The following is a 25,224-nucleotide window of genomic DNA, read 5'->3' as shown; positions in this document are numbered from 1 at the left end:
ATATCCTGGCTCTCCCCGTACCCTCTTTGGAACAGGCCCTCAGAGCTCTCCGAGAGGCTGTATTGGGGGTTTACATCCTCAGTAAGTCTGCTGAATAAAGCATAATTCTCAACTGTTAGGTTGTGAATTTTTTTTCAGTCGACACATGCATACATAAAAATATAATAGTTGCAGAGAAAAATAACGACATGGCCACATAAGAGAAAATTTCAAGCAACGTAGAGTTAGCGGTAAACAAGAAATGTCATTAATTTGGGCTGGGAGTTCCCAGGTCAATGCAGTTTCCGGAATGATTTGAGAGTGGAAATGAGAATGTGAAGAATTCGCCTGCCCCCTTAATCTTGATTTCCCTGGGGGTTGAGCGGTACACGCCCCAGGCGTCTCTGAGGTTGAAAGGCGCTCAATCCCTTTCGGTGGTTGATGGCCGAGGGAGTGGGTTGGCTGTGCTGCTACAGAATGCTGGAGCCACAGAGCTGGGGAACCCCACGACTTGCTTCAGCCCCTGGTCAGCCCTGGGGGAGAAGAGGGGTGCCGCCGAGCACTAGGGTCCTTCCCGCTAAGGTGTTTTCATCTCTTCTCTCCTCTGTCCGTGTTATTTCAGCTAATACATGGCTTCTACTGACACGTAGATTTTGCTGACTGCCTTTTCTTCTCCCCACAGCAAAGGAGTCTATGGGTGACTGTGTGGTTCTCTATGACTGTGTATCGTCCAATCTGTAAAACCACAACTATGTCATCTGCTCCCGATTCTGTGGGTCACGACATCACACAGGGTCAGCAGAGATGGTGGAACAGGAAAGAGCAAAATCTGACTCCACATTGAATCTGTTTCTCTAACTTTAACCTTTGCTTTGGGTTGCTTTTGTTATTATAATCATACATAATGGCCTGCCTCAGGGAACCCTGCCCCTCTGCCTGAATGTTAAACTAATGTGGCTTTGTTCAGCTCACAGGGAGACAATCTGACCCTGCCCATCTGTGAATGGTCGCAGGAAGAGAAGAAATTAACACATCCCCTCTCCGATGCTGGCCAAGCCAGGACATATTTTGCAAAACTCGCCGCCTTTTTACTTTACATCCTCACCTCCTCCCCTTCTCTGTTCTATAAAAGAAACTGGCATTTAGATCCCAATAAGATGGGTTTGGGGGACACCAATCCACCATCTTCTTGGTCTGCCGGCTTTCCGAATACAGTGGCTATTCCTAGCCTCAGGACCTCGTCTCCCGATTTACCGGCCTGTCGTGTGGCGAGCAGAGTGAGCTTGGACTTGGTAACGATGGCTCTTGTGTCCCCGTGAGATGCGCGGCTTTTTCACCCACAAGTGGTGCCTCACCCAGGACAGCTCCATGCAGGGGCAGCTGGCACAGACTGGCAGAGTCCTGTATACAGGAATCTACCTGCCCTGTTGGTTGGCTTCCGCCTTTCTCCCCAGGCGGCCTCTCTCAGGATCCCTCCCTGCAGAGCATCTGGACTTCTTCTGGCGTAGCTCAGTGCTACAAAGAGAGCAAATGCAGATGCCGCTCCAGAGATGCCAAAGCCAGGCATTAGTTACAGTGGTAAGAATAGATTAATTCAGGAATACCTACTGCAGGAGGGAGGAGTCCAGCATGAGCTGAACTGAACTTCACTGAAAGAAAAGGAGACTTTAAAGGCTGGGATGCTAGGGGGAAGGCACTGAGGGGGTGACAAGTCTAAGTGACTAAGCCTCTGGGTTTGCTAATTGGCGCTTACCCAGAAGAGAAACGAACTTCTCATACCTCTACGGACAGGAGGCAGTGGTGCAAGCTGATGCAAGGCATCCACTTTCCGCAGGAACTAGGCGCTAGAGCAACAGTTATGTCCCTGAATGTTTGCATTGCAAAGAGAAGGCTCTTGAGTCCTTGGAGAAATGTTCTGGGTAGCAGATTTACACCTGAAAAGGATTTTATAATTGCGAGCTCGCTAAAGTAACTGCTCTAGAGGACATTCAGCAGCTTCTCTAGCAACAGGTTTAGGCTGGAACAAACAATAACTTCTCCTGGTGGTGAGCTTTCTTAAGCAGGTATTTTAAGCGGGGGCTGGGATCATTCCAGGGACATGGCTTATGCTGCTAGAAGCCTTGCTAGTGTTTGGTCAAGTCTCCTAGTGCAAGGGGTTTGGATGGAGCTGTTATGTGCTGAGAATTTTGTAGCTCTCACTGGCAGACGTTCTTTTTTTTTTTTAAACATCTTTATTGGAGTATAATTGCTTTACAATGGTGTGTCAGTTTCTGCTTTATAACCAAGTGAATCAGTTATACATATACATATATCCCATATCTCCTCCCTCTGCGTCTCCTTCCCACCCTCCCTATCCCACCCCTCTAGGTGGTCACAAAGCACCCAGCTGATCTCCCTGTGCTATGCGGCTGCTTCCCACTAGCTATCTATTTTACGTTTGGTAGTGTATATATGACCATGCCACTCTCTCACTTCGTCCCAGCTTACCCTTCCCCCTTCCCATATCCTCAAGTCCATTCTCTAGTAGGTCTGTGTCTTTATTCCCGTCTTACCCCTAGGTTCTTCATGAACTTTTTTTTCCCTTAGATTCCATATATATGTGTTAGCATACGGTATTTGTTTTTCTCTTTCTGACTTACTTCACTCTAGTATGACAGACTCCAGGTCCATCCACCTCACTACAAATAACTCAGTTTCGTTCCTTTTTACGGCTGAGTAATATTCCATTGTATATATGTGCCACATCTTCTTTATCCATTCATCTGTTGATGGACACTTGGCAAGCATTCTTAATTCCTAAACCCACAAGTCCAGAGCTTCAATTCTGCTGCATTCTTTTTTTTTTCTTTAATCCGCACCACAGGGCCTGTGGGATCTTAGTACCCTGAGCAGAGATCAAACCCACTCCACCCACAGTGGAAGCATGGAGTCTTAACCACTGAACCACCAGGGAAGTCCCTGCATTCTTTTGATTAAAGTAAGTCAACAGGCCCAGACCAGATTCAAAGGGAAGGGAGTGCCCAAGAGTGAATACTAAGAGGCCTTGTTATTGGGTCCACAATTGGAACTAAAACCACAGTTGCTTTTGTCCCTATGAAATGTGGCCATTCTTATGGGGCGGAACGCTCATGCCAAGGCCACCAGCCAACCCATAAGCCATTGCTTCTCTCCTAGGCAGCAGCCTGGCTCTGGCTCCACTCAGCTGTGGCAAAGGGCGTTGGAACCACTACCATGAAGTATGCATTAAGCAAGAAAAAAGCTCTTGGAAGCTTTTCAAACTAGGTGTTCTGACGCGGTAGGTTTTCAGTATTTCATGTGACTCCTTAGTAGTGACAGTGAGCCTGGAAATCAGCTCTGATGTGGACCTCAGAGAATACTTAGGTGTTATGTACTAGGGGTTCAGATGTAATTGGCTTCTGCAAATTATTATTGTTTAAATAAGGCCAGAAAGTTTTGCTGTGGGTGTAGTTACTGTTGTTGGTTTTCAGTGCTTCATGCAGTCAGCAGGAAGGAACTACTACAGGCAGGACCTCGGAATCCTACTGGCTTTCTTCAAACTCAGGTCAGTTTTATTGACACATATGACAGAAGCGATGCATATTGATAGACCAGTTAGAATTAATACCATTTAATTTGGGGGGAACCTGAGGTCAGGTTTACATACACTCTAGAGCAGCATTGTTGACACTTGTCCCATGGTGGCTCACCTGGAGGGTGAGGCTATACCTCTCTTTACAGTTCCCAGCATGCTGGTTGTAACTGCACCCCTTCCCCCCGCAAGACTCATGTTAGATGCCAGTGTGAGACATTGTGACTATCAGAGGAATAACCCTAAATCTGCTCTGATCTATAGATTATATGTATTTAGACAATCCCTTGCTACCCTACGCACTGCAACCACTGGTAGAGACAAAACAGTACAGCAATTGAAAGGACAGACCTGAGAGGCAGTTCTGAATGTGATCACCGGTTTCAATCAGCTGCAACTTGACTGTGCACGGGAATCACCTGGGAATGCTGTTATGCTGCAGAGTCACCTTCAGCAGTGCTGTGGAAGCCAAGTTCATGTGCCTGATGCCCCAGAAAAGGGGCAAAAGAACCCAGGGAGAAAAGCAGTATTCGAGAGTGTGGGAGAGAGGCGGAGGCGGGATTGTGCAAGGTCTTCTGAGCCATGGAGAAGTATTATGATACCATCCTCAGTGCAATGCAGACATCTTTGAAATACTTGACGTGGGCCCTCTACGTAGTAAAATGTGTGCTTTGATGAGCTGACCCATCGTGCCAAGTGAAGACCCGATTCAATGGGGCGAGAGTGGGTATGGGGAGAGCGTTAGTGGGTGTTTCGGTAGTCTGGGCTAAAGATGCTTGTGACATGTAATTGGTTACTGAAAGTAGAGTGAAAGGCTGTGGATGTGTTTAATATATACAATACCCTTCCCAACCTGTGCTTACACCCACCCACCCAGACACCCAGCACCATCGTAGACTTACCTGCAGGAAACTATACTAGGCTACGCTACCCTCCGGGACTCCGGTCTGCCTTAGCATGTAACAAAAATAAAAATAACAGTAATAATCAATATGGAATATCCATTGTATATATGTATATACTTATATCTTCGTTAGATTGCCAGTCCTTCAGGGGCAGGGACAGAGTTAGATCTTTGTCTTCAGCAATGCAGCCCTGTGCTGTGCAGTTACTCGACACATGTTTACAGGCTAATTTGAGACATTCTGTGTCCCTCATTGTTTGAGGCCAATTCTCTCTTCATTTGGAAACCTGCTTCTTCTCCGTAAGAAGGTAAATAAATATTCATCCGTTGCTAAATCTTGGAGGCCCTGTTTAGGTTTTCTTTGACTTTTTTTTTTTTTTTTCAGATTCTCTGTCAGTTGAAAATTTTATTGATATTCTCTGTAATCATTCCTAAGCAAGCAGGGCAGGATTAAACAGCTTGAAGGCAAAACTTCCTTTTGGTCAAGAACACATATGTATGTGTTTGTTTACTGGACCCCGTGCAGAGGGTTGAGACAGAAGAGGCACCTGATTAGAAGCGTTCTCTCTCTCTCTCTCTCTCTCAGTCCCTGAACGCCCCTTTCACTTCTGTTAGACGTTTCCCTTCCCCTTTTACACACCTGTCAACCTATCTCTCTAAAGCAGTCCCTGACAGAGCAAAGCCACACTTTTACTGGACTGAGTCCACTCAGAGTAGGGTTAGCAAAGCTTCAGACCTCTATGAGAAAATCAACAGAAACCTGGCATGACACTTCTGAAGGGTCACTGTCTCCTAATTCAGATCCCAGAAGATATTGACTGTGTTACACCTGTGAATTTGTCATTACCTCATGTCAACTAGAGTTTATTATTCTTACCTTAGTTACATAGATTTTTCATCTGTGAGTTTGACATTGGTTACAAACTTCAGTGTTGGTTACAAACTTCCAATGTGATAGGAGAGTTGTTAAAATAAAAATTTACCAAAAGTTTAGAGGAAAAAAAAAAGGTGTTCTACGTGATCAAATTCTTTGGATTTATATCAACAACAAAAACAAAACTGTAGAATGCCTTAAGGAAATTTAGATATTTTAAGTTTTCCATTTTTGTTTCATTTGCAATAGCCACAGGGTTCTAACCTGTACTTTTCAAAATAAAGTTTTGGACAGAAGCACACTGTATAATACATTTCAGATAACGTTTTGTTCTTCATTATTAATCCATGAGAAGAAAATTGTGAAACATAATTGAAAATGTATCCCTGAATTTTGCTCTTATCAATTAATAATAGCAGTGTGGCAGAGGAGATAGCATGCCTATGAATAGAGGCACAGACGTATTTTCTTTCTTTTTTTTTTTGCGGTACGCGGGCCTCTCACTGTTGTGGCCTCTCCCGTTGTGGAGCACAGGCTCCGGACGCGCAGGCTCAGCGGCCATGACTCACGGGCCCAGCCGCTCCGTGGCATGTGGGATCTTCCCGGACCGGGGCACAAACCCGTGTCCCCTGCATCTGCAGGCGGACTCTCAACCACTGCACCACCAGGGAAGCCCACAGATGTATTTTCGAGATATTTCTAAGGCTAATGTAAACATATGTCTGAGATATTTTGGTCATTTGTTTTTAAGGAGTCTGGAGAGTTCATAAGCCCTTCATCAGAACTTTGTTGATGGTGGTCTGATCTGCAAACAAGGAACCTATAACATCTATCAGCTCTGTACACCTGAGAGCTCGGGGTGGTGGGGGCGGGCAAGACCATCTCACAAGAATGACACAGAGACAAGAAATTCCACTGCACTTGCAGCCCATCTGGTCAATTTCTAGGACATCTGGAGGTGTCATTATTTCACTCTACCTGTTGTTCTGTTCTCCAGGTAACTCTATTTCTTTCACCCTTAAATTTTCTTTCTCTCAAATTCCTGGCAGAAAGCAGTTTAGTAAACTCAGCCACAGGAAGGTGCTTATGACTGAAACAAGAAAAATAAATATCGTTTATTGAGTTTGAACAATGATCCCCAAATTATCACTAAACATCAAGGAAAAGGTAACATTGCTTATCCTTAAGCTACACCTAAAGAAATGGAAGCTTAGAGAGACTTCATAACATCTTTAAAATTATAGTTAGGAAATGACAAAGTTAGGATTTGAACCAAGTCATGTGACTCTGACGGCCATGTTCCCATGACCACCATTCTAGGATTTTTCAGGAGGCAGAAAATATTTGAAGTATGAATAGTTAAACTAATTGAGATCATCTCTAACGACGGAATTTTGGAAACTGTAGGGAAGTGGTACCTGAGAGTGTTTAAAGTCTCAGTATCAATGCAGATTGCTATGTGTTTAAATGTAATCTTGGAAACACACAAGAGAAGGGAGAACTCAAACTTTGCAGCTTCTGTTCTCCTTTTCCCACCTCATTCTAGCCGGTAACCATTGTCCAACACAGAGGTTAAATCTGGACCACTCATCATTTTTCTTTAGCTTAAGCAATATTTCTCTTTTTTCACCTGAACTAGTTGTTCAGATTTTAAAATATGTTCATTATACATAAAAATTCTTATTTCCAGTTTCTTAAAAAAAAAAGAGGAAAATCTAGCATTACTAGGCTTGCATTTCCTCATGGCAAAAAGAAGCCAGAGCTGAATACTGCTGGGGTCCTGTAGTTGGGCCGATGGTCTGCCCAGGTCATCAAAGTCCTTGCTGGGCCCCCTGCCCTCAATCATGCTACCTGTCTTGTAGGGCCTCTGAGAGCAACCTGCACAGCTGCACACAGCTTCCCATCTCATGTAGGCATTTGAGATCCCTGAGCTTTCCATCCCTGTTATGAATCCAAAGTGAGTCGGGTCCATAGCGTACAAAGTCTTGGCAGGCAAAGACATGTCTCAAATGACAATTTCCTGTTTCAGTGGTCATTTCCTGAATGCTTGGAGCCGTGGTTCTCATACTTTACCATACATCAGAATCACCTGGTGTGTGTTTTAACACATGGGCTGCTGGGTCCCAGCTCCAGAGCCTCTGATTCAGTAGGTCTGGAGTGGAAACTGGGAATTTACATTCCTAACAAATCCCCAGGTGACGCTGAGGTCACTGATTCAGGAACCACATTTTGTGAACTGTTGCTTTAGGACAGACACTTTTATGCTTGTGGACTGGATCATGGTAAAACCGATGCCTGCTCTTCTACCACTTTTTTGTTCTTTCTTACATAACTTCCTGATTTTTAAAAAAATTATATGCTTTATTTTCCACCCCCCAAAACCCTTCTCTTTTACTCTCCGGGAATTTCTCCAAGGCCAGGGCTAACAGTCATCCACCTGAAATGGCTTAGGGACAAGAGGATGGTGTGGGTCACATAGAGACTTCCTCTCCTGCTTTGATTTTATATTTTTCTTCTTTTGTGATGTCTTCCCATTTTCTACGGCGCGGTGACTGCCAGTTTGTGCCTGCTGTCCAGATGTTCCCTGCGCTGCCACCAATCCCAGCCAGATTTGAAAACTAGGGGCTTTTCCGCCTCCAACCGTTCATAGCCCAAACTCATATTTTCTTGTGAGTCTATTTATACTACACAGATCGCTGGAGTCATCCAGAAGAGTCCCACTTTGAAATCCAGAGAAAACGAATGTACTGTAAGAAAAAAACAGTTTGGCAATATTTTTTCTCTTGGCTATTTTCCACTGTGTGTATTTTTTCCCCGTATATTGTTTCTTATATCCCTAATGATCACTTTTTTTTTTTTTTGTAGATGTTGGGGGTAGGAGTTTATTCATTGATTTATTTATTTTTGCTCTGTTGGGTCTTCGTTTCTGTGCGAGGGCTTTCTCTAGTTGTGGCAAGCGGGGGACACTCTTCATCGCGGTACGCGGGCCTCTCACTATCGCAGCCTCTCCTGTTGCGGAGCACAGGCTCCAGACGCGCAGGCTCAGTAGTTGTGGCTCACCGGCCTAGTTGCTTCGCGGCATGTGGGATCCTCCCAGACCAGGGCTTGAACCCGTGTCCCCTGCATTAGCAGGCAGACTCCCAACCACTGCGCCACCAGGGAAGCCCCGCTAATGATCACTTTTAAACTACTTTCCCCCAATACGTGGCTCATTCCTCAAACTTCCCATTAAATACATTGCAGTATATGCCACATGTATTCAAATTTTTCTCAATTCAGTTCAAGTAAAGTCCTGAGAGATATCAGGACTGAGGGTCGACGGGGGCGCTGAGGAAAAGTGAGCCTGGTGTGCAGTGGCCTCCAGCTTAAGCTGTGAGCAGTGGACGGAAATCTGTGCAGCCAGAATCATTAGTGTTAATTTCCTGTGTTCCTGCTTTGCACAGCAGGTGTAAACCCTTCCTTCCAGACACTGACCTTTCAAGAAAAAGAAGACCACGGGGATATAATTTGTTCAGGGCTTCATTTTTTTTTCATTTTTTTTTACTATTTATTTATTTTATTTTAATTTTTGGCTGCGTCAGGTCTTAGTTGTGGCAAGTGCGGTCTTCATTGTGGCACGGGAGTTTCTCTCTAACTGTGGCATGTGGGTTTTCTCTCTCTAGTTGTGGCGCGTGGGCTCCAGAGCCTGTAGTCTCTGTAGTTGTGGCACGCAGGCTCTCTAGTTGAGGTGTGTGGGCTTAGTTGCCCCGAGGCATGTGGGATCTTAGTTCCCCGACCAGGGATGGAACCCACGTCACCTGCTTTGGAAGGCGGATTCTTTACCACTGGACCACCAGGAAAGTCCCATTCAGGGCTTCCTTTAACAGGAATGCTTCATGAGATGAATATGTGCAATGACTGATATGAGGAAGGTGAGCCAATGTTAGGATTTTTTGAGATAGCAGCTATTTTTGATCAACAATATCTCTTCAGTTGCAGCTGTGCATAACACAAGGCAGGAGCACCTGGTCTAGAAAAGGGGGAAAACAAAGTGTAAAAATACATGAAGCAGAGCCATTGGAAAGGAGGTGGTGCTACTTATCAAGCAACAACTTTGTACCAGGGTCCATGTGAATCATAGACTTATAGTCCTTCAAAGCAACTTTCATTTCTATTTCATTAGAAAGGTATATGTTCTTGTAAGAAAACTCATTATGTAGCCATTAAATTTTATGGAGCAGAGGTTTTGATTGTCAATTCTGAAAAATGAGTCTGAGACAAAAATAGTCCTATAAATAGAGGGTCAGCCTAGTGCATTTAGATTTTTATGTATAGATCATCAGCTATTTGACTAAGAGATGGGATAGGACAGACTTGAGGCTAAAATCATTAGGATTTCAAAACGGTGATAAACGATGTCTGAAATCACAGAGTAAGTTACTGATAACTTATGATTTAGGTTACATTGACTGATGAATGCTCAGCTTTTCAGATATACCTTACCATTGGGAAAGGCGAAGTATAACTTGAATTTGAAAGAAAGAAACTATTTAATGTGGCCAGAGATCAAGATGGTGGAGTAGGAGGGCATTGAACTCATCTCCCACCACAAACCCATCAAAAATACAGCTACGTGTAACTCTCACTGAGAACAGCATGGAGGCTGGCAGAAAGGCTCTTCTATAACCAGAGCTGTAGAGAAAGACCCACACGGAGTTGGGTAGGAAGGGAGGAGAGGTGATGAGGTCAGGACCCACACCCCTAGCACGGACACAGAAAAGGAGGGGATATCACAGGCTCAGGGATCCTCCCTGGGAGCAAGGGGTTTGAGCCATATATTGGGCACCTCAGCCCTGAGGTCTTCCAAAGAAGACATACAGATGGCCAACAGGCACATGAACAGATGTTCAACATCATGAACCATAAGAGAAATGCTAATAAAAACCACAGTGAGGTATCACCTCACACCTGTTAGAATGGCTATCATCAAAACTTCTACAAAAAAACAAATGTTAGCAAGGATGTGGAGATAATGACCATCTCGTGCACTATTGGTGCTCAAGTAAATTGGTGCAGCCACTACAAAGAACAGTACGGAGGTTCCTTAGAAAACTAAACATAGGACTTCCCTGCTGGCGCAGTGGCTAAGACTCTGCACTCCCAATGCAGGGGGCCCGGATTCAATCCCTGGTCAGGGAACTAGATCCCACATGCATGCTGCAACTAAGAGTTTGCATGCCACAGCTAAGGAGCCCACATGCAGCAACTAAGACCTGGCACAACCAAATAAATAAATAATTTTTTTTTTTTTTTAAAAAAAGGAAAACCAAACATGGAGTTGCCATATGATCCAACAATTCCACTCCTAGGTCTATATGTGAAGAAACTGAAAACACTAAAGATACATGTACCCCAGTGTTCATAGCAGCACTATTTACAATAGCCAAGACACGGAAGCAACCTAAATGTCCATCAACAGATGAATGGATAAAGAAGATGTGGTACATATATACAATCGAATATTACTCAGCCATAAAAAAGAATAGAGTTTTGCCATTTGGAAAAACATGGATGGACCTGCTTAGTGAAATAAGTCAGATAGAGAAAGGCAAATACTGTGTGTTATCACTTTTATATGGAATCTAAAAAATAAAATGAATATGACAAAACAGAAACAGATTCACAGATATAGAAAACAAACTAGTGGTTACCAGGGGGGAGATGAAAGGGAGGAGGGGCAAGATAGGGGAGGGGGATTAAGAGGCACAAACTACTATGTATAAAATAAATAAGCTACAGTGATATATTGTACAATATAGGGAGTATACCCAAAATTTAATAACAATTTTAAATGGAGTATAATCTATAAAAATGTCAAATCACTATGCTGTACACCTGAAACTAATATTATAAATCAACTATATTTTAATAGAAAAAAACTTTAAAAGAAGAAACCACTTAATGTGGTAGTATTTTTCAGTGGGCAATAAATGAATAAAGCTTTTCTCCAAGTTTTCTCTTTATAATGCTGCTCCACCACTTGTTAAGCATATAATATGTACTTAGATTTCAAACAGTCTTCGCTTAATTTTACTTATGTTAGTAAAAGGCCCAGAATGCCTGCTCTTTCTTTCTCACAGTCTTTGTTTGAAAAAAGGCCAAGACGCCTCAAAGAGTTGATGTCCAGAGAGGAAAAGTCTTCTCATGTGAACTGAATAATCCTGGTTATCTCTTAACAAGATTCCAAGGCTTCCCTGGTGGCGCAGTGCTTGGGAGTCTGCCTGCCGATGCAGGGGACACGGGTTCGTGCCCCGGTCCAGGAAGATCCCACATGCCACGGAGCGGCTGGGCCTGTGAGCCAGGGCCGCTGAGCCTGCGCGTCCGGAGCCTGTGCTCCGCAACGGGAGAGGCCACAGCAGTGAGAGGCCCGTGTACCGCAAAAAAAAAAAAAAAAAAAAAAAAGATTCCAATAATAAGAATTTAGGGGTAGGAGGAAGGTACAGGAACAAATGATTTCTCCTCAAAAGGCTTCTTGCTTCTGTGTCATATACAATGAAGCAATTACCGAAGAAAATGCTAAAAGGCTTCTAAAGACCATCCCAGTGCTCAGTCTTTTAAATCGTCTAGTCATCTTGGTTCTGCCAAGATGGAAACCTGGGCATGAAGGACTGGAAGGGAGGACGCTGAACTGGAGACACACACCCACTTCTGGTTTTGAATACTAAGGCTACTTCAAAGTCATTTCTCTCCTCACTTGAAAATGTTTCTTCTTTTTTCTTTCTCTCTCTCTTTTTAAAATACAACTCTGTGAAGAAATACAACGAGTCTTTGAGAAACCAGCCTTCCCTCTCAGCTTTTCGTCATAAGTACACTTGGTGCTGTGATGAGACAAAGGCACAAAGTGTTCCACAAGGTAAGAAAAATAAATCTTCGTCCAGGAAACTAGGAAGCCCTGTGTGTGTGAGTGTGTGTGTGTGTGTGTGTGTGTGTGTGTGTGAGAGAGAGAGAGAGAGAGAGAGAGGGAGAGAGAAAAGCAATTTGTTAAATGATACCCCAGTCATCTTCATTTTCTGATAAAGGTGAGTGATTTGTTTAATTTAGGAATGTTTTATCAGGAGATATTAATTGCTATAGATCAAGAGTCCTTTGCTTTATCTAAAGATAAGGGAGCAGTCAGAAGATTCCCATACCTTTGATTTTATAGTCTTAGGACTACCAACTGTCTCTACACATCAGCCCGAATCTGCCTAGATAAATGACGGTTTATAACATATTTCATTTTCTGACATGTGAAAAAGCCACCACTTTGAACTTGGTAAAGTTGCTTTCAGGGCAGTAAATAGAAGCTGCGTTTCATTTAGCGGATGATGAACTTACAGGGTCCTTCTGTTGAAGCGCTAATGATGAGTGAATATATAAGTAGATTCAAAAAGGCTTAAAACCTTCACAAAGGTAGACCTAGAATAGGTTATGAAGGGAGCTAGGATATTTTAGGCTTAAATAACTTAGAATTGACAAACACACTGGCCCACCAGCCTGCTCCTTCAGCATCTGTGTCTTCATCCTGTTTCAGGTCCTGAATATGACAGTGTGATATTTATTAGAGGTTGATGTCCTGATTATTCCCAGAGACCACAGGATTTGTTAACAGGACACAGGCAATATTGGTAGGAGTAGCAACGATAACAAGAATGAAGTGGACCTATTGAGTGGTATGATGTTTTTTATAGACACAGTGGATTTCACGTCCTAAATTCTTAGACAGAATTCAAGTGACTTGCTATCCCGTGCACAAAGACGTACCCTTCAACCTGCAAACTACAGAGGCTCCACCGCTGTGGAGCTGGGTTCATTTAACAAAGACGGCTGAAGGCCTTTTTTTCTAGATGGTCTCTTATACAGCTATCATGACCAGAATCTGGCTGAAACACGGGCAGAAATCTCACTACTGGAAATTTTACTGAGGGGTGACCAACACTCTCTCAGTACTCAGAATATGACCTTATTTGAAAATAAGGTAATTGCAAATATAATTAGTTAAATGAAGATGAGGTCATTAGGGTGGGCCCTAATCCAATATAAGTAGTATCCTTATAAAAAAGAGAAATTTGGACACAAGGGACAAGCGCACAGGGAGAACTCCTTATAAAGACAAAGGTAGAGATGTTTCTATAAGTCAAGGAATGCCAAAGATTGCCAGCAAATGTGTGTGTGTGTGTGTGTGTGTGTGTGTGTGTGTATGTGTGTGTATCTATTCCCAATAGAAAACCCAGATTGTCAGGGAAACTATCTCATCTTACACCCTGATTAATATGATTTTTTTTGAAAGAGGAAGGCATTCTACTGGCAAGTTACGAGTGATGTCATTCATATCAGTCTAACATTTGGAATCAAGCTGGTGGTCTTCTGCTCAATGTAGCTCTTTCCTGCTGCTTCTCAGGCCCTCAGGTAGGTATAAGAAATCACACTGTGTAGAATAGAAAGTTCTAATCCCTTTGGGAACCTATAGGTGGACTTCAGATGGAAGTCTGTACCTCCACAATTTATGTGCAAAATATTTCCTCTTTGTGCATGTGTGCATTTTAACAGTGAGACACATAGCTTTCAATGGATGCCCTAAAGGTCCAAAAGGACCCCTTTCCCCCCCCCAAAAAATAACAAACATAAGCCAATACCATTGGAACTCTCAGAACATGTGTCCATTTGGCCTCATTTTCCTTTTTGCTGATAGTTGTCAAGAGGAGGTGACTGGCGTATATTTTTGTGAACACCTTGCTAAAGAACAACAGAGATCCCAAGCGTTGTGTGTGCAGCACACGGTCCTAGGAGAGAAAACTGCTCTGTGTTATAGAAACACGGGGGCACCTCAGAGAGGTTGGACCACACAGCGAGCTTCACGCTCTCTGGGCCACGTGACACTGCTCACTAAGTTCATCGAGAATTCCAAGTCTTTAGAAGTTTTCATGTTTACATTGGCCCTCGTTTACACCTCTATTCAAGAGCTTCCGTCTTTGACAGAAAGTAGACATGATTCTAAACCATTGCCATTAGTCAGATGTCTGCAAACCAATGTCTTGTCAGAATTCTTCTCGGTTTTACACGGGAGGCTAGATTGAAAACTGCTTGCGTGCCAAACCAAACTAAAATGAGTGGATTATCTTGCTTCTTGGGTAATCGGGGGTTCACAGAAGATTGGGACAAGAAACTGCAGTTTATTGAGTGCATTTCAGCTCCCCCTACCACCTCAACAGGACTTTGTCCAGACTCTCCTCTTACCTTTGTGCCTTGATTGTGGTTCTATGTGGCAAGATCCTTTGGTTGTGGTAAAACAAAATATGGAACAAAGGATTCACTGAAGTGGAAAAAAAAAGTACTATTATGATACCCACCTGTTGGCTAGATTCATCAAAACTGTGAGTATTCTTTGAAGAAATACAAAACAAAAAACTGTTTGGAGAAATCTTCTTGTCTTATTGATAACAGACCTTGAGTGACAGGGTCAAACATTATTTATGACTGTTTTTATGCTATTATTTTTTGCAATTGCAAAGTAAAGGCCCAGCTATAAATCTCTCAGGGTGGAGCTGGAGTTTTCCCAGAAAACTGGAGAAAAAAGTCAAGTTAGACTTTGGTTATTATCCAGCCTAATATTTCTATGAACAATTTTAACAACTTTTCGAGTTAGCTTGGTGTTTAAGAACTTTAAAAAGTGGTATTTAAAAACACTAATAAGACTCAAATGAAAATTTGGAAAAGTATTAGTTTCATGTATGGCAAGAAAGGTATTCATATCCTAAATATATAATTACTTCAAAATAAATATGAACAAAGTTGCCACAAGTAAAAAATACCAGTAAGAAAGAAAAAATACCAGGTTATGGAAGCAACCAAAATGCCCATCGACAGACGAATGGATAAAGAAGATGTGGTACATATGTACAATGGAATATTACTCAGGCATAAAAAGGAATGAAATTGGGTCATTTGTTGAGACGTGGATGGATCTAGAGACTGTCATACAGAGTGAAGTAAGTCAGAAAGAGAAAAACAAATATCGTATATTAACGCATATATGTGGAACCTAGAAAAATGGTACAGATGAACTGGTTTGCAAGGCAGAAATAGAGACACAGATGTAGAGAACAAACGTATGGACATCAAGCGGGGAAAGTGGTGGTGGGGGATGGTGGTCGGATGAATTGGGCGATTGGGATTGATTGACATGTATACACTTATGTGTATAAAATGGATGACTAATAAGAAACTGATGTATAAAAAATAAAATAAAACTCGGGCTTCCCTGGTGGCGCAGTGGTTGAGGGTCCGCCTGCCGATGCAGGGGACACGGATTCGTGCCCCTGTCCGGGAAGATCCCACATGCCGTGGAGGGACTGGGCCCGTGAGCCATGGCCGCTGAGCCTGCGCGTCCGGAGCCTGTGCTCCGCAACGGGAGAGGCCACAGCAGTGAGAGGCCCGCATACCGCAAAATAAATAAATAAATAAAATAAAACAAACAAAAAAAATACCAGTAAGAAAGGCAGTTCACAAAATAATACATACAATTTAATTATAAACAAATGAAAAAATTTTCAACTTCACTAATAAAGAAATTCAAGACACTCAGTTTTTATTTTTATATTATGATATGTAAAAGTTAAGAGTGACAATACTAAGTGTCGCAGAAGGTTTAGAGAAATGGCTCTCTCATAAATGGTGTTGACATAAAAATCAGTGTCATTTGTTTGAATGGTAACCTGGCAATAAATCAGAAAAGCTTTAAAACGTGAAACCCTCTTGAGCAAGAAATTACATTTAGAAACAGGTAACCTAAGGCAGTGCTTGAGAACTTAGTGAAAAGATATTCACCAGTATTATTTACTATAAATAATATTTATAATTATAAATAGTTGAAAATATTTTCAACTCCAAAACATAAGGGATTATTTAGTTGTGCTACTATCAAATAATGGAATACGTTTATTGCATTACATGTAGAATTACATTTATAACGTAGATGATTTTTCTATGTTGCAAAGAAATAAAACACAAATTGTAGTATAAAATTATTTTGCATACATCTGTCTACAAAATGGGGGGAAAAATCTAAAAACGTATACCCCAAATGTTAGCAGTGGTGATTTCAATATAGTGAAAATATGAGTTGGTTTTATATTAAATTTTGCTTCTGTTTGTTCAGCTTTTTCTACAATAAACATCCATTATTTGTAGAATGAAGTATAGTAAACATGAATTTTAAAAATACTATATCTATTTTCCTTGATTCTTTTAGCATTAATGAAGTATTCGAAGAAGCTTTAGATTGTACTATTTAGATGTATTTATGTTGAAGATAAAATGATGGAAGCACTTTCTGTTCCTCAACTCCATTGAAAAGGAGAATTTTGACAATTTGTGATCAAGTAGAATAAATATGTAAAATTGCAGGAAGCTTGGTGGTGATATAAAAATTAAATAAACCTTCATCAGTAGATTGGGAATAACAAAAATTCCAATCTGATAAAGTCAGATTTTCCAAGCGTCTGTGGAAGGTGATTTAATCCAGGCAGTGCACACCGGGCTAGTTTCACCAAACAGAAAATTGTTCTATGGCAAAGCGGTTTCACCTTTCAGGTTAGATTTCTTCTGTAACTGTCACCTTGTCCATTGTTAGTTACATGGACAGTTGAAATCTTTTATGAAGTAACTAAGCAAAGAATTACTACTGCAGCCATAAGGCAGAAAGAATAGCAGTTTTACTTAACTATAGGAACACGAGAGAAACGTCCTCTAATTTCTATAGATTTAAAACCTGCTTCAGAATTCGCTGTGTTGGCATTAGCTGAGCCTTAAATAATTCTGCACAGACTTTAGCTGACTTCTGTTAGAAATGTTTACTTCACAGCAGCTACATAGCTTTGAAGGGGAGGAAACTCTTTGATCAATAAGGACCTCGACAAGGATGGTTCTAAAGAATCCTGACTACTCCAAACTGTTCAAAGCAAGGTTAGTTAGAGTAACTATGATTCATGATGCCAAACTTTTACAGTGTGCCTCAGGAGAGTAGAGGTGTCCAAGAAAAGCTTCTTTGGCCTGGTATCTTTTTCTAGAATACATTTATTTATTTATTTATCTATTTTTGGCTGCGTTGGGTCTTTGTTGCTGCGCGGGGTCTACTCTTCGTTGCGGTGCACGGGCTGTTTGCACTGGCTTCTCTTGTTGTGCAGCACGGGCTCTAGGCACGCAGGCTTCAGTAGTTGTGGTGCACGGGCTTAGTTACCCCACGGCATGTGGGATCTTACCGGACCAGGGCTCGAACCCATGTCCCCTGCCTTGGCAAGCGGATTCTTAACCACTGTGCCACCAGGGAAGTCCCTGGCCTGGTATCTTTAAGCAAGGGTCCATATGTGGATTGCCAAAGAGTCCTAATATTCCCAAACCTTAGTTTTAGCGTCAAGCAGTGGAATACGCCTTTGTGAAAGACAGAAATGGGAGAAAGCCTGGTAATACTTTGCTCAACTTTTAAACAGTGAAACTCGTATTTTCCAAAGGATAAACTCCCCACTTAGAAATTTTTATGAAACACTTATTGGATGTCAGGTTGCTTTTTTTTCTATTTATTCTCCTTGCAGTTAAATATTCAGCAAAAGTAATTGAACAAAATCATGATTATATTCAGATCAATGTCTTTAACAGTCAACACTTAACTATAGCCTTATAACATATTGTTTTAGAAAATAAGCATAAAGGTTACCAATCATCTTCCTGTCCAGAGATGATCCCTTTTAAGACTGGTGTATATTCTAATCTACTCATCTTTATATATATACTTCATATATATATATATATATATATATATATATATACACACTTCATATATATATATATATATATACTTCATATGTATACTTATATTATTTTTACAAATTGGTAACAAATTTTACATACTGTTTTATAAATAGATATTCTAAATTTTCATCAACAAGCAATGAATATTTAAAACAAATCCTGAACTATTATTTGAGAAGAAAAAAAAATAGCTACATAGTATTTCTTAATTGACTCAAATCCCTATTCTACAAATACATGGAAGGGGAGATCCTCACAAGTGATCTAGGCACTGTGGAGATACAGTGGTTAGTAAGACGAAACAAGATCAGTCAGCCTGTGTTCTCATACTGAGGGGGCCAGAGAGGGGGGAACGAAAGGTAAGGCTACAAGTGAAGAGGCATCACAGGAAAAGTGGCCATGGAGTGCCAAGGGATGAGAAAACACCTCGGATTCGGGGGATCAGAAGGGAGTGTTATCATGGTCAGAATGATGCCAGAATACTTCTTACCACATGATGACAGAACTTGCGTTCAAGTTCAAATGAGATAAAACCTATTACCAGCCTACAGTGGTGCCTGACGTGTACTAAGTGCTCAGTAAGGCTTCACTAGTATTATTGTTGTTGTTATTGTTAATATGGAACTAAAATCATACAGCAATTTTAAGAAAACATTGGCTCTGATGCCGTGTTTGAACCCTCTTCGCACTTCAGCCCCCAAGTCAACAGACCACATATTTTCTGTAGCAAATGGGCCTCAAGCCTCAGCTGCTGTGTCCACTGATGTCAGGAAGTCAAGTCGTTCACCATGCATTAGGCCTGTTGGACATTTCCCCTCCAACTTCCAATTGCCTAAAATGATCCAAGGACCCCAAAACTTATTGAGTATTTAATTACTTCAATAAAATAGGCCCACGGTCCTTCCTTCTGGTTTCATAACTGCATTTCCATGCATTTCGAATCACTTACAGTATGCATTCTAAACCAGGGCACTTATTTGCTTTCATTATTGTTCCCACTCTGTTAATATGTGTTTATCCTAATGTCAGTCTCTGTGGCCTTGAAACAAGTCCTTATTAATCAGAAGCCATTTAAATGCTGACACAACCTACTCTACATTAAGGAAACTAAAAGAACACCAACCAGCCAAGCACACATGCTCTTTTCCCCTTAATTAAGAGCTGGTTTGTACGTATGATTCTTCCCTGGCGTGTTATTGGAAGTATTCAAATTAGCTTCAACTAGGATGGGGTTAGTATAGGCATCATTCTTTAGCGTCACAAGAATCTTGTTTTAGGGACTTTACTCAGCTCTTCATACAAGGTAATATTGTTGTGACTGGTTGTCCACTAATGGATTTCTGCAGATTTTTAGGACGAAATCTCCATGTGTAGCAAATATATTCCCCCCAACCCTGACTTAGAGTCCAAGGATCCCAAACGCAGTCGCTGCCTTGGAGAACATCCCCAGGTCTGTGCCTGATGGACTTTCCGTCTTCCTGTGGGCCCCATTGCGTCTTGGAGATGTTTGTGATCTAAACTGCAAAGCTAGCAGTTAATAGGAAGGGGCTTCCTGAAGGGGCAGGGGACATCCCTATAAGCACAGAAATGTAGGAAACAGAGCCAGAAGATCTTGTAAATGATCATATGTGTTGACCTGAATTTCTAGATGCAGTGTTGTTGGACAACAAAATCTTGGCTATAACTGGGGAAGGAGTATAGCATTCTCTACCTTAGACACCCAAAGCCAAATACTTCCATTCTCGTAGCTAATTTCTTTTACGGAGCAGCCCAGAAGATGTGGGGAATATTTGGGGACACAGATGTTGGGTGTTTAGTGAGGATCCTAGGAGGTAGGCCCTGCGTAAGTCATAGAAAGAGCTTCTGTGGACTTGTGGTTTTGAAAGCCCCCTCATACACACATACACACACAGAGGCACACACACACAGAGCTCTGTTCATTTTGCTAGGTTCTCTGCTGAGCTTGAAAGGGACAGAGTAAAGGGACAAAGTAGGTGATTAAATAGTTAATCCCACTAGGGGATTGTAAGTAAAGAAGTATGGGGGACCCTGTAAGTGAACGATCACTCAAGAAAGCAGGTGTGCTTAACCACAAAACCAAGAAGACCTGCTTAGCAACAAAACCATGCAACAGAAGCATGAGATGTGCTCCAAAACAATAAAACAATGGTGTCATGAGACCCACATCTTGCCCAGTGAGCTCAGTAAGTGAATGGTTCCTAGGACACCCTCCTCTGCGTACACTAAAAACAAAAGTATAGGGCTTCCCTGGTGGCGCAGTGGTTGAGAGTCCGCCTGCCGATGCAGGGGACTCGGGTTCGTGCCCAGGTCCGGGAAGATCCCACATGCCGCGGAGCGGCTGGGCCCATGAGCCATGGCCGCTGAGCCTGCGCGTCCGGAGCCTGTGCTCCGCAACGGGAGCGGCCACAGCAGTGAGAGGCCCGCATACCGCAAAATAAATAAATAAATAAATAAGAATGAGGAAGAAGGTGGTCTTCTCCCTCTCCCCCTTTTTCCTTTGATTATAAAACTGCAACCCGCTAAGTTCTCAGGGCAGCACCCCTCCTGCCCACCCACTTGTAAACTTCACAAGCATCCTATTCTAATAAATCATTTCTTGTCTATCACTTTGCCTCTTGCTGAATTTTTTCTGCACTGAGGCATAAAGAACTGGAGCTCTTCAGAGCCCTTCGAGAGATGCATTTCTGCAGTTTCAGCCTGAAGCGAGTTGGAGTGTGGCCAAGCCGTATTTTTTTCTCCAGATTTGGAGAGTTGTAGTACGGGGGTAGCCCCTCTGAGATTGCATACCTCCCTAAAAATTTCACCAGCATAGATTTGTGGTTATGAACATGAAAGTAGCACAGAGTTGTTTTCTAGAACATTCCCGAATCATAGCAATAAATAAAATTTCCTCTCTCATCTTATCAAATCCCAGGCACCTGCCCATGAAATTGGCAACAGAAAGATTCTCTGTGCTGCCAGCGACAGGTTTCTTGTCATCTTGCCAACTTGCTTTGTCTTTACAACCTGGCAAAATACAGCTATTGGCACAAAGGTGAATATTTGAAAATAATTACAGTAAATGGGGATTTTGGGTTGCATAATGTTTAATTAAGTAATTTAAACACTGTTTTAGCACTAGGGATAGATTTGCTTTCTACTTTATAGTATGCAACATGTTCTGTAATTTGAGATCTTTGGCCACCAGTCCCTCAAATAAAGAATTAGAATGAGGATCTCAAGGCACAGTATCCATATTAAAGGTAATTTAGCAAAAATATTAATGACCTCTGTACTTTGTAATTTCATGGCCATAACCTTTCCCTTAGCTAAACTGAGAGATCCACCTGCCTGCAACGATAGAGAAAGGGGCACAGGAAGCAGAGAGGGATGCAAAGAGAAACATTACATTCACCTTTTGAAAGAAAGAGTCAGTCATTAGTTGGACCAAAATATGATCCTTCAGAAAGACAGTTTTAAAGCCAGGCTTTCTTTAGAAAGACAGAGTTTTCCAAATATCTCGAGCATTTCTAGAACCAGGTCCTTCATAATGTGTAAAGAAAATACCCTGCCTTGCTATACAGCAAATGTGCTGTTTTGCTTGTTGCCTAGGGTGGAAAAATATGCATGTAGGAGATGGGTGAGAAATAAAATATTTCCTGCCATATCAGTAAACAAAGGATGTCACAGTCATCAGCCATTGCAGCCCCCCAGTGTGAGCCGGCGGGCCCTGAGGAAACTCAGAAAGGAAACAGAGAACACCTGCCGTCAGCAACAATCAGACTGCAGCCACCTCCCCATGGTGAGCCCTGAGGAAACTCAGGATTTGAAAATACAGTTAGCTGAGGTGCATATCAAAGGAATGATTTAAGTGAGCCTAGACTCTTGCATCTTCCCACACAGAGAAAAGTGCTTAATTCCTTAACTTGAGATGTCCAGTTTTCTTTTATAAAAAGTAGTCTTTTGTTCCTACTGCCTGCCTTTTGTTGCAAAACTCCTATATATCCTAGCTCCCCCTTCGCCTTCTCAGACCAATTCTCTCAGGGTTACTTGAGATGCTCCTCGCCTCCTGGGCTTGAAGTCTTTAGTATGTCCTCCGAATCAAGCATACCTCTCAACTTTTAGGTTGTGCATATTTTTTTTAGTTGACATGGGAAAACCACATGCATATTATTTCGGTTCCAAAGGATTGTGAAGGGATGAAAAGATGTAAGGACGTAGGGTGGAGGTGGGAAATATGAACAGTCAGAGAGACCCTGGGGTGTTAGATAAGGGGAACACCAAAGATGGGCTATTTTTAAAAAACCATTTTAGGAATTCCAAAAGGTAACAATCCTGTAGGCTTTCATTAACCATATCGAGCCATATTAGGTAGACTTGGAATCACCGACAATTCAGCTTTCCTCAGCTGGGCTGAGTTCTCCTATGGCCAGCAACAGCATCCTCAATGTCAGCATCTGCACCAACATCCTCTGGGAAAGTGTCAGAGATGCAAATCTTGGACCCCACCTCAGACCTACCGAATCAGAACCTCTGAGGATGGGGCCCAGCAACCTGTTTCCACAAATCTTCCAGACACTTCCTGTGCTCTAAAGTTGAGAGCTACTGTGCTATGGCCTGATTTTAGATTCAGAAATTTTCACTGGTCCCCGATGCAGACAACTAGGACGTTTAGCTGGATACAGGTGTCTCTGCCTTGGGGCCTCCCCAGGAAGAGGCCAGGAGTCTATAGCGTGGAACACCCAGACCAAGGCCTGGCTGGAGGGAGCAGATATTAGATGCCTTAATGACACTGATTAGAACAGAAGAGCAATCCCACTCCTGGGTGTATATGTGGAGAAAACCATAATTCAAAAAAGATACAGGCACCCCAGTGTTGACTGCAGCACTATTTACAACAGCCAGGACATGGAAGCAACGTAAGTGTCCAAAAACAGATGAATGGATAAAGATGGGGTACATATGTACAATGGAACAGTACTCAGCCATAAAATGAATGAAATAATGCCATTCGCAGCAACATGGATACAACTAGAGATTATCATACTAAGCAAAATAAGTCAGAAAGAGAAAGACAAATATCATATGATATCACTTATGTGTAGAATCTAGGAAAATGATACAAATGGACTTATTTACAAAACAGACACAGACTCACAGATTTCAAAAACAAATTTATGGTTACCAAAGGGGAAATGTGTGTGTGTGGGGATGGGGGGGATGGATAAATTAGGAGCTTGGGATTAACATACGCACACTACTATATATAAGACAGATAACCAACAAGACCTACTGTATAGCACAGAGAACTCTACTCAGTATTCTGTAATAACCTATATGGGAAAGAATCTGTAAAAGAACAGATATATGTATAACTGAATCACTTTGCTGTACACCTGAAACTAACGCAACATTGTGTATAAATTAACTATATTCCAATAAAATTTAAAAAAAAAAAAGAACAGAAGAGGTTGAGACCATGAGGAAGCCCCTTGACCCATATGAGAGAGATCTACCTGCCAACTTTAGGTGCAAATGGCAATAGGGCATCCGTCACATAAGACACCAGTCAGGGGACTTCTCCTCAGAAAGATGCCTGAGGAAGCAGAAGTTGCGCAGCATTGCAGGGACAGCTCCTCCATGACGTCTCCAACCATGACGTCACCCTAGTGACCCCTCTCTTCTCACTCTCCAGATACCAAATACCATCTTGGAAAAAAGAAATGGAAGGGAGAGGACACATGAAAGCACAGCCATCTTCTCTGAAAAGTCATGGTCTTCCCCAAAAAAGACCATTTACAGGTTTCAGAGACCTGATAAAGTGTTCAACTTGCAATGACCTAAAGTTTATACCGAGAGGAAGGTATGGAATCAGAAGACTCCGGCATTTCATTAATGGGAAGGTCTGCGTTGTCCCCATAGGAGCTCTGTTCCCCTAGACTATACATGTGAAAGTGAGCTGCAGGAATTTGTAACTGTGCTATGTACTTCTGCAACTTTGTAGTACAGAGCTTGCATTTTGGCCACCCGGAAGGCTCTCTGGAAAGCAAAATATTTCAGTAGAGAGATGATAGAATGAAATAATTTTAAAGTGATCTTAAGATTGTGGGAACTGATCATGACATTTTTCCAGTTTGCCCTTGGCAAATTCTGCTCCATTCTACCCCTGTGATCGATAAACCATGAGGCAGATTTGCCAGCAGGGCCCTGACTCAGGGCCCCCAGGTGGAGAGCGCTTGGCAAGATTAGAATGGTGGGCAAATTGGAAAGAGCCCAGCAGGAATTCCATATCTGGAGACTCATTTAAGCAAAATGAACACGATGGGCCTAAAATAAAGAAATATTAAATAAAACAAAAGGCTAGAAAGCAATGGATTTCTTTGTTACTAAGATTAGTCGGTCTGCACTGAATTTTTCAACTTCTTCAATGTCCAGAGCATGATCCCAGAAAAACACACGGATGGACCTGTACTGGAAAGTATTAAAAGCTCTTTAGAAATGTTTCCAGGCAGTATGTTTAAAGATTTATGAACAATTTCCATAAATGGCTCCTGATCAGTTGTAACCATTAGATGTATTCAGATGATATGATAATCTTCCCATTGCCTGAAAATGTACTGAATATGTAACTCTTACCCTGAAACAGGCTTCACTCAGTGTGCCGACTTGATATTCTTCCTGCAAAGACGAGCTTTTTAGTTACTTTATTTTTTTATTTTTTGCGGTTCGCGGGCCTCCCACTGTTGTGGCATCTCCCGTTGTAGAGCACAGGCTCCGGACATGCAGGCTCAGCGGCCATGGCTCATGTGCCCAGCTGCTCCGCAGCATGTGGGATCTTCCCGGACCGGGGCACGAACCCGTGTCCCCTGCATCGGCAGGCGGACTCTCAACCATTGCGCCACCAGGGAAGCCCTTGTCTATTTTTAAGTCACAAAAAGCTTCAATAAATTGAATTTCTTCCTAAGAAAGAAAGAAAGAGATATTTGGTTGAATCAAAAATAATAGCAACTAATAGCAACATACTGTGGGATTATAATACGTATATAAGTAAAA

The 25,224-nt window shown here is 42.1% G+C and overlaps 1 protein-coding gene across 8 annotated transcripts in view; it reads left to right on the top strand.

The window, feature by feature from the left end:
• Positions 1-14,423, top strand: part of LOC307186445 (uncharacterized protein) — a 439,601-nt gene extending 425,178 nt beyond the window's left edge. For all 8 annotated transcript variants that reach the window (XR_013828323.1, XR_013828324.1, XR_013828325.1 and 5 more), the window contains 3 exons: positions 2,843-2,956; positions 12,139-12,238; positions 13,655-14,423. The gene's annotated coding sequence lies outside the window, so the exon portion shown is untranslated. The remainder of the gene's footprint in view (positions 1-2,842; positions 2,957-12,138; positions 12,239-13,654) is intronic.
• The last annotated feature ends 10,801 nt before the right edge of the window (positions 14,424-25,224 follow it).

This window comes from Stenella coeruleoalba (genome assembly GCF_951394435.1).
Source record: "Stenella coeruleoalba genome assembly, chromosome: 5".
NCBI classification, from domain to species: domain Eukaryota; kingdom Metazoa; phylum Chordata; class Mammalia; order Artiodactyla; family Delphinidae; genus Stenella; species Stenella coeruleoalba.
The sequence above is the reverse complement of the archived record's forward strand: the minus strand, read 5'-3'. Positions and strand labels throughout refer to the sequence as shown.